The following is a 13,175-nucleotide window of genomic DNA, read 5'->3' on the forward strand; positions in this document are numbered from 1 at the left end:
AAATGCCATATGACAGACGCACAAAGATACAAGATACAAGCCTACACATATTTCCATGAACAAACAATAAGAGCAATTGCATATCCTGTACAAATACGACCACAATATGCCCTGCAGATGGTATGCCCCTCAAAACAGTCGGACATGTGGAAAGACAGAGAGAGAGAGGGGAGGAGAGGAGGAGAGAAGGAGATTGAAGCAGCATGGCTTTGCATTTTCCACATTCCTCTTTCTATGGCCAAAGCTTACCTCTCATGAAATTTAATGAAAATATGGTATCTCAAAGATGGATTACAGGTCAAAGAGATGGTTTTTAGTTATGGAAGACGACTGTTAGATCTTAAAGATGTTTTACATCTAAAAGATATGCTTCCCATATCAAAGACCTTGCTAGATAGTCCCTCTTGTGGTCTATACTTCATTTCTATAGCACACCCCACCTATGGAAAGAACAAGAAATCTATCCTACCTTAAGAATCTTCTGGAGGCTAGTTTAAAATGTAGAGATTCTTGCTGGGATCCCTACAAGTGAGTGGGAATCCGCTCCAGAAACTCCACACGTCGTTGTATTGTATTTATTTTATAAGAGTGGCTACAAATAAGTATCTTTTTTTTAGTACTCTTCGAACTCTTCCTCTCCAATCGATATATCTTCCCTAGCGATAGATCGATACTCATTAAAGGGCTGCCAAATTTTACATAAGTGTAAGATTTATAATAAAATATCGTTTATGAATAGTGTGCAATTCAAAAAAGAGAACAAAGTGTACGGTTCAAAAGGTACCATTAATGAGTCTGTTTTCCCGACTTTTGTTCAACTAAAAACCGACTGTCATATCGATAACCCCTAATCGGTTAGGCCTTTTAAATATCGGTTAAGTCCGGTTATATCGGTTAGGTCTCATCGATGGTATCTTAAGTTGAAATGTTAGTTTAGGTGGGATAAATATCCCTATAAAAACCCTACATTTTTAAACAGATATCCCATTTGTTGAGGAGCTTTGGCTTTCTAGAATTCTGTTTAGAACTAAATATTTTCAATGTCTTTCCTTACTTGAAAGTTCCATAAACTGTAAGATACATTTAGAGGCTCCTTCTGTTCGATGGAGGAGAGACTTTGGGGTTCTTTCGTGCTGTGAAGGCATCCCAAGATTTCCATTTGGAGTTCTTGGGGTTCTCAAAAAGAAACCCAACATCATCTCTGGAGTCCCTCTGGAAGTCCATTACTGCATTCCATAATGCCTGTAGCCCTCTTTTCCAGTCACAGTCTTCTCCATCCGCTACCGCACCAAGTCCGAAAAGAATCCCCTATCTGGGAGCTCGATTTATTCAGAAGGAGTAGCCCCAAGGACAAGTAGGATTTTAATCACTTAACAACACATCTCATCCTGATTGATTTTCAATGTTTGCTAATGTTTATAGATTGTTATTCGACTTTGAAAAATCTGCAAAATATTTATCGACTTTAAATGTGTCTAAATCACATTTTAATTTGAAAATTCTAATTGCGAAACATGTTTTCTGCAGCAGTACAAAATGTTCGAAGTGCCTTTGGCCAGAACTGGCAATCTTTTGAGTTTTCTCCCGTTGATGTCTGATGTCCTTTCTGGCGTCTGTCTGTCTGAAACACTTTGATTTTATCGTCTGGAGTTTATGTTCATATCCTTTTTGGCTTTCATTTGTCGTCTCCGTCTCCGTCTGCGTCTGCGTCTCCTCCGACATTTCATAAACGAAGAAGGTGGAAAATTCCTTCAGACTTTTGCACGTTTCTCAGCGATACAGAAGGAGGGAGGAGGAGGTGGAGGTGTCTGCCACACACCCGCCTTGGCATGGACAGTCCAAATGTTTGTCAATTTTATGTTTAGTTAAAAGACGGGACGAGAAAATTCGGTGATTCAGCAGCAGTTGAGTGAGGGAGAAAATTCATAAATTGACTCATAAATTATTTCCCCGAAATCATCTCGAAGCAGGAGGAGATCCTATGTCTGGCAAGGACTTGATGAGAGGGGTTTCCAGTTTTTTTTTAGAGAAAAAAATTCACGGGAATCTGCAGATGTGGGGGGTTGGGGGGAAAAGCAACATTGATACAAGACTGGATCAAATAAATATAAAATTTCCAATGAAAAAATCCCTTGTGGCATCCACAATTTTAAAGATACAAAGCTATGCTCAGGCTTGCCTTAAAGATGGGGATAATATCTGCCTAAATCACCAACATCCTTAGAATCGATTGAAGAGAATGTATATAGAAATATCAAAATCTTTAGGGAGTACTGTTGGATTTTTACTGTCTTAAAGATAGGGATATTACCTACCCATTCCATCAGAATCGGATCTTGGGAATAAGCAATTAAATATTAATTCAATATCTTTAAATTAGAACCTATCGATTCTGCTAAAAATTCTTAGAAATTGTTTATTAGATTAGTCACAAAAGAAGCTTCCCTTCCAGGCAAACTTAACCCACAAATCCGTATATTTTTCATTGAAAGTTGTCTCATTTCGTACTTTTTCCCTGAAATATTCCTCTACCTTCTGGAACAGCTTTTCCTGCAATTTTTTGTGCTGCCCCAAGGCGTTCGATTTCGAGGGAATTAAGGGCGTAGTCTGGCCCCGAATGAATTGAATTTGAAAAGGAAAAAAAGCCTGCCCTGAAACTCAGATACAATTCTGTGGAAAGAGCCACCAATGGATGGATATGCCACAGAACAATAGCAATAACAAAATGCACAAAATTGTTAATTATTTGTTTGCCCAACAACACGAATCTCCCGAATGTATCTGTAGCTACTGTATGTATCTGTATCTGTATCTGTATCTGACAACCGAACATTTCTGTCTGTTGTTTTAAATTATGGCCATCAAAATCAAAAACGAGTATCAATTGAAATTCGAGAGAGAGAGATACTGACACTGACCCTTTTGTCGAGAGGCCAATTAGGGAGCAAAGTATCTACTAATCCGATTAGCAGGGCATGGGGCGGGGAGCGTTTGGAAGAGAGGGCCACACACTCGTATATGGTATATAGTTGTGTATCCCTTTTATGTACAGCCTCCTACAGAATGTACAGGCATTTTAATTGATGTACCGGCGTCTCTATGGCAACATTTGATGGCCAGGACTCCGGCCAGGAATTAACCTTTGAACTTGAATATTACATATTGGAGATGTATTTCCAGACAGCACGAGAGGCTTAAAGCCTCTTATTTTTCCAAAGGGCCTCCTCCCCCGCCCAAAAATATCTTTTAATCTTCGCCCCAAACTGTATGAAAATTGGCCAAAACCTTAGCAAACAAAAACCAAAAAGCAAGCAAAATCTGGTCAGATTTTTGGCAATTAATTCCCTGCCTCAATGGAGTGCGGAGGCGGGGCCAGGGAAATCCCCTCTGCTCAATGGGTCGTCAGGTCAAGTGGGTGGCAGTGGAGGGCGGAGGAGGCGGTGAAATGCTGACAGCCATGAAAAAAAAAATATATGCTTGTAGTTGGCCTATTAAAAGTCAGCAAAAATAGAACGGGGGCCGCAAGCCAACAAAAGCCACAAAAAAAAAAAAAAAAAAACAACAATTTACAAATTTATTATTTATCATTTTTCAGTTAAAAATACATTGCGCTTGGGGCCCATTCATGTATGATCGAAAAATAAGAGCCCGCAAAATATTGCATGGGATCGAAAAAATATCAAAATTTTAATGAGGGAATATTTCGTGTGGAAGATACAGAGCGCAGATGGGTTTTGATTCAAAGCTAATGATATTATATACCAGAATTCCCAAATTTATGGGAATCGGATCATCGGAGTCCCCACTAAAAAGTATTCAAATGTGTCCTTAGATACAAAAAGCGGACTTTTCTTTACTAAAAGATACTGGATTTATCGTCTACCTCGATTCCCAATAATCACTAGAATCGTTTGTTCTTTTTGTTGGGAATCTATAGCCACAACCTGCCACCTCTCTATCGGATCTCTAGCGTATAACAATTCCCTTACCAGAGATGGTGGGGGGGAGTACCTGCTGATGGTTTCTACTGTGGACTGTGGCGGGTTCATTGCCACGACATGCAAAGTAATCATTTATTTCGGGGCACAATCAAAATGCTAAATTATATTAGCCAAAAAAACAGAAACAGAAACAGACCCAAAGCAGAAAGTGGGAAACCCGAATCTGTGGCATGGCTTCGACCGCGTATATAACTGTTTTACGGGGGGCCCCCTATAAATATTAGGGTAATTATTATTTTATTTTTTTGTTGTAACCCGCAAATGTCAAAGCACTACATGGTGCATGCCTCTGTGTGCGTGTGTGTGTGTGTGTGTACTCGAAGCAATTTCTTAGGGCCCGCACTCTCTGTCTCTCCCCAAGGCCCACCGTACCTGTCGTCTCTCCCTCTCTGTCTGTCCTGCTTTTCTGTTTTATGACCAAACAGTAGACACTCGATAATGGCGCATTTCAGTAGCCGCTTAAGGAGAAAAATCAAGCATCTTCCCATTTTGTGTATTTATGGGCTCATAAAATGTGACAAATATTTTTATAACCAATACTCAAAGGGGAATTTCATTATACAAATCGTATCGAATAAACAATTAATAGACCATCGACATTTGTCCATTCAATATTTGTTGGGTTTAAATTTCAAGCCCATCCAAGCAAAGGCCGTTGGAATCCTAGAAGAAACTGCTTGTTTTTACATATCCAGCATTTACTGTTGCTGTTCTGCTTGCTCGTTTCCCCGTCTGCTTGGTTGGGTTCTGCTTGGTTGACCGACCCACCGGCAGAGGAGAGAGCGAGAGAGAGAGAGAGAGTTTGGCCGGTGGTTCGCCCAGTTGGTTGCGCTTTGATTGCTTTGTGTCATTCCGTTCTCCGAGGGGGCCAAAGTTTCAGTTTAGTTGAGTGACTATTTTCCACTCTCCCCCCCCCCCCCCCCCCCCCCCCTTCCACCCTCTCTGCCCTGCGTATTACGTAGGAAATTAGTTTTAATCCACTTCCTCCTCTACCCGCTGTATATCCATCGTTCGTTCTTTTGACATCTTGGGCGCGCTTTTATGAAGCCATTTTCTGTCCGTTAAAAAATTGCATTATAAATAAATAAGAAGTCATCTTGCAGCCATCGTTGGGCCAAAGAGTATCCCTTTCCCATTCCACGGGTGTCCAGTCTGTCACGTGCGCGCGGGTAGTACATCATTTGGAAATCTCTTTCTCGAATAAGGAACTAAATCTACCCATAATTACGTGCCTCCCCCACCTCCGCTCTTCGCCAAACCAATTAAATGTTGAGTAAACCTCGTAGAGGTCGTTAAACCCCAGAGCTAATGGAGATTAAGAATTATGATTTTGTTTTACCGTTTGCCATAAGCACTCTAGTGCGTTTTTGGGGGATAATTGAGGAATTTATTTACCTGAAATGACAAGAAAGAGAGTAGATATTGGATTATAACAATTAACAGTGATTCGGGGGATCTAAATTGTACTATTTTCGATACCAAACAATCGCCCATCGATGATCGTCTCTGTCTCTCCCGCAAACCGAAATTTCCCACATTAAATGGAAAATAATTGTGCCCATCAAAGCACATAAACAAGAGCACTGCTTGCTGCCTGACACAACGGCTTGACGAGCGGTCAAAGCGAAGAGGCAAAGAGAGACGGATGAGAGCAGGGCAGAGCAGCGCAGGTAGACGGCAACCGACAGAACAACAATGAGTTCTGCGAGCCAGCAGAAACAAAGAGATAGACGAAACGAACACAGACGAAGACAGACACTAACGATTCTTTCGTAACGAACGAAATATCCTCAAAAGTGAAGCAAATTACCTTTTTAGATGCGCTTCAGTGGCAAAGGGAAGGCTGGGGTAGGGGAGACAGAGTGCCAGAGAGTGCGGGAGAAGGAACCTGCGAAGGTGGTCCAGTAAATGTGTGTATAACCTCATCGCTGGTTTATCTGTCAATCTTTCTCTGTGTCTCCCTCCCCCTCTATCGCCACGCCACCCTTTGCCCTACACGCTTTCTTTGCCTATGCAAACACAATGAGCGGCCAAATGACAGATACACACACACATTCAAGCATAGACTAAAGAAGAAGCAGAAGAGGAGAGCCAACAACAACGACAAACAATGGAAAATATGTTTCAGGTAGTGTGCGTGTGTGTGTGACGTCAGCTAATGGATGAGCTTTGCTCTCCGCTGGTCTTTGCTCTTCTTTTTGGTCTGCTTTCCCTTTCCCCTCCGCCCGTCATTCGCATGCAAGAGAGATGATGGCCATCGGCAAAATTCAGTTTGAAATTCCAACGCAAAGCGCAATATGCAGAGCGGGAGACGAATATACATACATACATATGTATGGTTGTATGTATGCACATGCACGCATGCATGCATGCACAGACTTGTACACATTCAAATGGCAATGTTTTGATACCCTTGCTGGTGGTGGGGAGTATAGCGGTTTGCAAAGCAGTGCAGAAAGAGGGGCACTAAGCAGGGCCCCAATCAGGGCACTTAGTAGGGCACAAAGCAGGGCCCATAGCAGGGCTCCAAGCAGGGCACAGAGCACAGCACACAGCATGGTTCAAAGCAGGGCTCAAAGCAGATCTTACCATACAAAAACGAGAGCTAATTTATTAAAAAGAAAACATCCAGCTCTTTAATCTATTCTCTTACTAAACTACCAACCATCGACATTCAAAGGCCATCCCATGGGTCGACTACTTAGTTCCTTCTTGGGTTTGTTTGTTTGTATTTAAGCTGCAGTTGGCAATGCTTTGATGGCTGCAAATTGGCCAAATCTTGAGTATGAAGAGAATGTAATCTCCCATCTCCACTCGCATTATATTCTCGCTCTTCCTCCCACTCCCCCTTACATATCCCACAATTAAAACTTTTCCTCTGGTGCATCAGGGGCTCTTCCTTTCTCGGACATCTCATCCCCCCCCATCAATCTCCTCAATTTTGGGCAACAGAGCAACGGGGGAACCATCAATCTGCTGTTGGCCACATTCTTACAACAGGTAATAGAGTTTTGCTTCTACCAAATGCCTGAAAATTGCCCAGCTCAAAGGAGCATCTAACAAACAGCACGGTGCATGGCGGGCCGGACAGGGTGTAAGTGGTTCGGGCCAATTTTTGTAGCCTGCAATTTTTTGTTGTTGTCGCCGCAGACAGACAAAAGAGAACAGCAGAAGACCATTCGATGCGATGCGATGCGATGATGCTACCTGTATATCCCCCCGCCACCGACATTCGGGAGAGCTCTATGTGTGTGAATGAGACAAAGCCTGTTATCCTTTTACGTGTATGTGTTGCTCTCCCTCTCTCTCTCTCTCGCTCGCTCTGTTTTTCTGTGTGCACTTGGCTTTTGTTTGGTTCATTGTTCTTGATTGAACTGCTTGCAAGATTAGGAAGAGAGACAGAGAGCGGGAGAGCAGTCGGAGTCGGGAGTCTCTTCTGCTGCTGCTTGCTTGTGCTGTCTGATATGCCCAGCAGGTATTGTTTAGATTACATAAAACTCCCAAGAACAGCAACGGTGGCGGCAGATGGTTCTTCTGTTCTCCTCGCCACTCCTCTTCTCCTTTAGTGTGTGTGTGTGTGTGTGTGTGTGTGTGTTATTTCCCATCATTATCGACCATTACACGTTTTGTTTGCTGCATCCAGCTGTCTGTTTTCCTACCATAATTATTATCTTTGCTATTTTTTGCACTTTCGTTAATTTGCTAATTAAGGAGCTCTCTTAGCGGTTATTGATTCATGTGGCCACCAGATCTGAGAGAGGGCAAGAGCGGCCGAGAGAGAGTGACATTCACTCAAAGCAGTGTAGATCGACTCGTTAAACGGTTTCATGGATGAGTGGAATCCCTCTCCTCCTCCTGCCCCTGACACCCGTGACAACGTGTCCGATTTCCTCAAAATGAAAAGTGACTGTAATTGGATTATGAAACAAACTGTTGCACCCCCCACCCCTGCGAGCAAATGGGAATATGAAATGAGCAAAAGAAGGGGAAAACAGCACCAGCTCCATTCAGGCATGTACCCACAGCACCCCCAGGACGAGAGACGAGACCCAAGGGCTATGCAAATGCCTTTGGGAATGAATGAATGTTTATCTGTGTGTGCTGGTGTGTGTGCGTGGAGAAACAGGCCCAACAACAGTTGCTCACTTTCAAAGTCGGGAGTACTGGGCTGGCCACCTCTCGCCCTTTCTCTCTCTGGCTCTTGAAATATGCAAAGTTTTCTCCAACATTGCACACACAAAAGTTAACCCTGCCACTGCCACTTTTCCACTGCCACTTTTCCACTTCCTCTGCCACTTCCACTTTTACTAGGGTCTGGTGGCCAGCATTAAGGTCATCCATCCAGTGCTTTGAGAATTGGGTCAACTGCCGGAGCTGTTCGTGCCTCTTGCAGTTTGTTGCCAGCGATTTGCCGCTGCACTAAACCCTTTTCGTGTGTGTGGCACGCGATCACAATTAACCAACATTTAGAGGCTCCATAAAGTGCTCTCTCTCCACATCATCGAAGCAAACTCCGCACTTGGCAGCGATCCGTGGCCGTGTACGGGTACAGGCGTACCCCTCCGGACACTTGTGCAAATGTTTACCCTCTGAATACATAATGAAGCATCCAGCCGTCCGCCTTGGGGCACGGGGGGGCGGCCCAGAAATTATCCAGCGTAGCGTAAGCCAGAGAAAACAAACTCAAATTCGGTTTTTTATCATAATATCTTTGGGGCAGAGACACACACACACCGATATAAATAATACAGCAACAGTGCAGGTCATAGTTGTAGGTATCGTTTCAATAAATGTTACTAAAACATATGAAAAAAGGTTTTCCAGTTCTTGAAATTCTTTGAAGTTTCCTGGTCAATTACTTATTTACCCCACTGTGCGTGGTAGAGAGCACTAGACCATTAACTTAACCCATTATCTGGCACTGCACTGTACGCCTTCCCCTCTGCCCCACCCCTCCCCTGCCTTGCCATCGACTGCGACTGCGACTGCGAATGTCAAGTGCCGTTGTACAGAATGGCAGAGTGCACACATGACTGAATGAATGATCCCCCCAGGGGGGGGGCCAGAGTGAAGTGAATGGCATGCAAAATGCATCCGCTGAAGTGTAATAAGATGATGCTTTTCCTCTGCCTCCGCCTCCGCCTTTCCCTTTGCCCCTCCCCCACCCTTCCTTGACAGGCGGCAGAATTTTGTGCGACAGAGCCAGAGCATAGGAAGTGCATCTTCTATTGTCTATCATTTGAGTGTGGGCTTGTCCAAGAGTTTTCCAAGAGGAAACAGGAAACAAGTCGAGTCCTGACACATAACAACGGTAGCATTGCGCGATTGTTATTCAGAGACCCATCCCAAGAGAAAGAGACAGAGTATATTCCATTAGGTGGATGGCGGGTGGCGGGTGGCGGGGGTGGTGTCGCTCAGGGCAACAGGATTAATCTTGAGCTTACATTTGCCGCCCATATGTTACGGCTGTTGGCTGTTATAAAAGTCATTCATGGAGGAAATATACATTCAACGAGTATTATTAGGATTTACGATGAATACATCCTGTTTCCATGAGGATAATTTGAAGAACTTTCAAGAGTGGCAGCAAGTCCTTGTACAATTTTAGCTTTAAATCTTTCTAGGGCTTCTCCTTGTGTAGACAGGAAGCCTTCTTTGGGATATCCCATAGATATTTATTAGCTGTTCCTTCGAATCAACTTTTCGAAGCACAGAAATACATATTTCTTTCCAAGCCCCCTTCCCCTAAGAATCGCATATATTTTTGAGTATCTTTCTCATAAATATTTGATTATTTCAATAAACCATATTTCCCATTATTTTCATTTTGATTTATACTCTTTTCTCTGTTGGTTTTGTCGCTTTTCCGCAACCCCCCCTAATGCATTAATCACAATTTAAATACACAATTTCCCTCCATCCTTCCCCCATTTGTTGTCCCTCTCTAATGTACAGAACTTTTGCGGTGGATATTCCAATGTTGCCAGACTTCAAACGCACTCGAAAGCAAATGTCGAAAATTAATTATGGCTCCCCTCAACAAAAGGGAGGAAACAGCACAAAAACAAAACCCAGCATCCAACAACATATGCAGACAGGACGACGACAGCGACAGCGACAGCGAACAGAAGGAGGAAGAGAAGCGGCCAGAGGGGGAAGGGGGTGGGGCTGAGGTGAAGAGTCGTCAAGTTGGGAGTTTGCGCGGCAGCCGCAAAAAACCTGTACACAAATTATCTATAATAAAAATGCAAAACTTTACACGCACGCACACACACACACACACACGTCGGAAAAAAAGGGTTGCAGGAGCGGACATGTCGAATCAAAAACTCTCCCGAGAGCCGAAACAGCAAAAACAACAGAAAGAACAAGAGCGGGACAACAGCATCCCGGCAAGCAGAGGCCCAGCAACGCAACGCAACGAAACAAGCAGCGCGCTGCAGCGGTACAAATAACAGACGAAACGCACGATGAGGTTAGGCAGTCGACGTTCTGGCAGCCATTCCGTTTCACCTTCTATGCTATGTACCTTGTTCTCGCTTCATCTCGTCCTGTCACGTCTTCTTCTCCATTGTTCTCTGTGGCTCCAGATCAAACCAGAATATAACCCCTAATGAAAACAACGGCGGCAACTGTTACCAAATCGATTAAAAGAGAGTGAGAGGAGAACACACACAGCGTGCCAGAGAGAGAGACAGATAGAGAGAGAGAGAGGCAAAAGAACCGCCATATTAGACATTCGGGCGGCAAAAATAATTTATGCCATTAGAAAATACAAAACATTCCACATGTCGTTTGGTTCCGGGGGGGATACAGAGCGCCATTGGGGGGGGGAAACATTCAGCAGTGTTGGTAAATGCATTGCCTACTATTCTGCGTGCCCAAGAGCACATTGTTATGGCCGTTAATTTCTCTTTGTGTGTGTGTGTGGGGGGGGGGGGCTCCGCCAAAAACAGTTTCCTGAGAGAGCGTCGTGCCATCGAGGAGTCGTCTCCTCGCGATTGTCGTCGTCTTTTGGCCACATTTCGACTCGCCCTCAATTTTTTAATGGATAGATACACATCGCAGCAGCCCAGGGGGTAGTGGGGGCACACCAACCAGATTAACCCCCAAAAAGGGAGAAGTGTAAACTTTCAACCTAACCACAAAGATTCGAGTAATTTCCCTGCCTCTCACTCTCTCTCTTCTGCTTCTTCTTCTGTCACAAATGAGAAAACTTTCTTGGTCTCAAAATCAAAGCAATTTCATTAGGTGGGAATGAGACAGACAGAGAACGACACTTGCAGAAACAGAAGCCAAAGAGAAAGAGAGAGATAGGGAGGGAGAGGGCGGGAGAGTGCGGGGTGTGTGTTGCTTTGGCAACTTTTGACAACTTTTTTCATCTCTCTTTTGTGAGCCAAGATTAATGATGTGCCAAAGCAGGCAGTCAGCCACTTGAGGCTGATGACTCGCTCGAATGCTCGACTTTTCCCCCTAAAACGGGGGGTGGGGAGTGGGGGGCGACATTAAGCCTGGTCATGGGCCTCTGGGGTTCCTCTATGCCTTGTTCTTGGCCTCGCTGTTACTTTGTTGGCGAATTAACGTCTGGCTGCTGCTTATAAATCATTACACAAAAGAACGAAAGAACGAAAACCCAACGGCAATTAGGCGCAACGAAGCAACAATGCATTGATAAGAAAACGTGGGCGCGAGAGAGCCCAGCGAGGCAGCGAGAGAGAGAGCGCGCGCGAGAGCATTGCCCAAGCAAGGTGTATAAATCTACAAGGTGAATCATTCACTCGCTCTCTCTCTCTCGTACGCTCTGTATCGTCTTGGAGCGCACCTTGGGCCCAAGTAGCCTTGGTTTCTTATACCTCTCCCGCTCTCCCTCTCTATCTTTCTCTCTTTGACTGATAAGCAAATCAAATATGTACCGTGTGTATATTACAGAGTACAAATTCTAATGAAAACCTCTGTCAACGCACACACACCTATGGATAAAGGTGGGATTTTAGTATGTATGTAAGTTGTACGTGTCATCAAATGACACCAAAAAAGAGAGAGAGAGAGAGAGAGAGTCATGGTTACTAATCGCTTCATAATCGAAAATCAAACAGGAAGCTTTTATACTAATGAGGCATACGAAAGGCCTGAAAGAAGATAGAAATAATTGTTGTACCAATAGATCGTCCCTCAGAAGTGCGACATTTCCATAGTAAAGCACCGAATAATATATTCGAACTAAATCGAAAGTTAATTTATCCATAAAGAATAAAAACCGAAATAAAAACAATTTCAATTGCGCTTAATGGCCTGTAAAATCGATTTAACCTTAAAAACTGCTTAATGAGGTCTTGTCACGTGAAAATCGAAACCAATTGACGGCAACGCCCACACAAAGCAATAAAAATATGATTTTGTGTAAAGGCCCCCATATAAGACCCGAATAAAAGGCCCCAAAAAGGGAGATAATAAATCATTTTCAGTGTAAAAATTGTCATATGAGTGCCGGCGGCACTCCAGATATCAATTAGAAAACGAAACTCAATCCAGGGACCCATGGGAATGCACTTTTATAGATCAATGACCATCAAGCGGTTATTATCGGCACTTTCAATTAAAATATGCACGAGCTTCTGTTTATTTATTGTGCGCCCTGGCTGCTTGGAGTAATTTCTGCTTTGTCGGGAAATTGCCGGGAATAATTGTTAATGCTTTTGTTGCAATTGCAATAGAATATGGATATGGGATATGGGATATGGGCGGTGCAGCCAGCCACGCTTATTCATTCAATTTGCTGCTGGCACGTTTTGCATTACACACAACAACCCTGACCTACAAAGCGGCAAATAATAATAATAAAAAAAAAAAAACCCCAAGCAAACGCGACTCCCTGCCTGAGTGACTGACTGGCTGCCCCTTGCTGACTGCCAGTGTTTTATGGTGTGTTGTGTTGCGGCTTCGTGTTGCGTTTTGTTGTTATACTTGTTACAAGACTGGATTCAAGCGGGGGTATATGTGTTCTGATAAGCGAAGGCAACAAGCGGTAGAAGCATCTCCTGTTATTTACTGCTTTGCCATCCCTTTACCGCTCATTTCGCCACGTTCACTCTCTTTTTTAGAGGGTATCCCCTAGTCGGCGGCCTCTTGGCTGCTGCCTTTGCGCGCGGGAATGTTTGTGTTCTCGCTGGCGCT

The 13,175-nt window shown here is 43.9% G+C and overlaps 1 protein-coding gene across 1 annotated transcript in view; it reads right to left on the reverse strand.

Annotated features, from left to right (window-relative positions):
* Bicra (BRD4 interacting chromatin remodeling complex associated protein) overlaps window positions 1-13,175 on the reverse strand; it is a 41,931-nt gene that overhangs the window by 26,848 nt on the left and 1,908 nt on the right. The gene's annotated exons all lie outside the window — the stretch shown is intronic.

This window comes from Drosophila pseudoobscura, chromosome 2 (assembly GCF_009870125.1).
Source record: "Drosophila pseudoobscura strain MV-25-SWS-2005 chromosome 2, UCI_Dpse_MV25, whole genome shotgun sequence".
Classification (NCBI taxonomy): Eukaryota; Metazoa; Arthropoda; class Insecta; order Diptera; family Drosophilidae; genus Drosophila; species Drosophila pseudoobscura.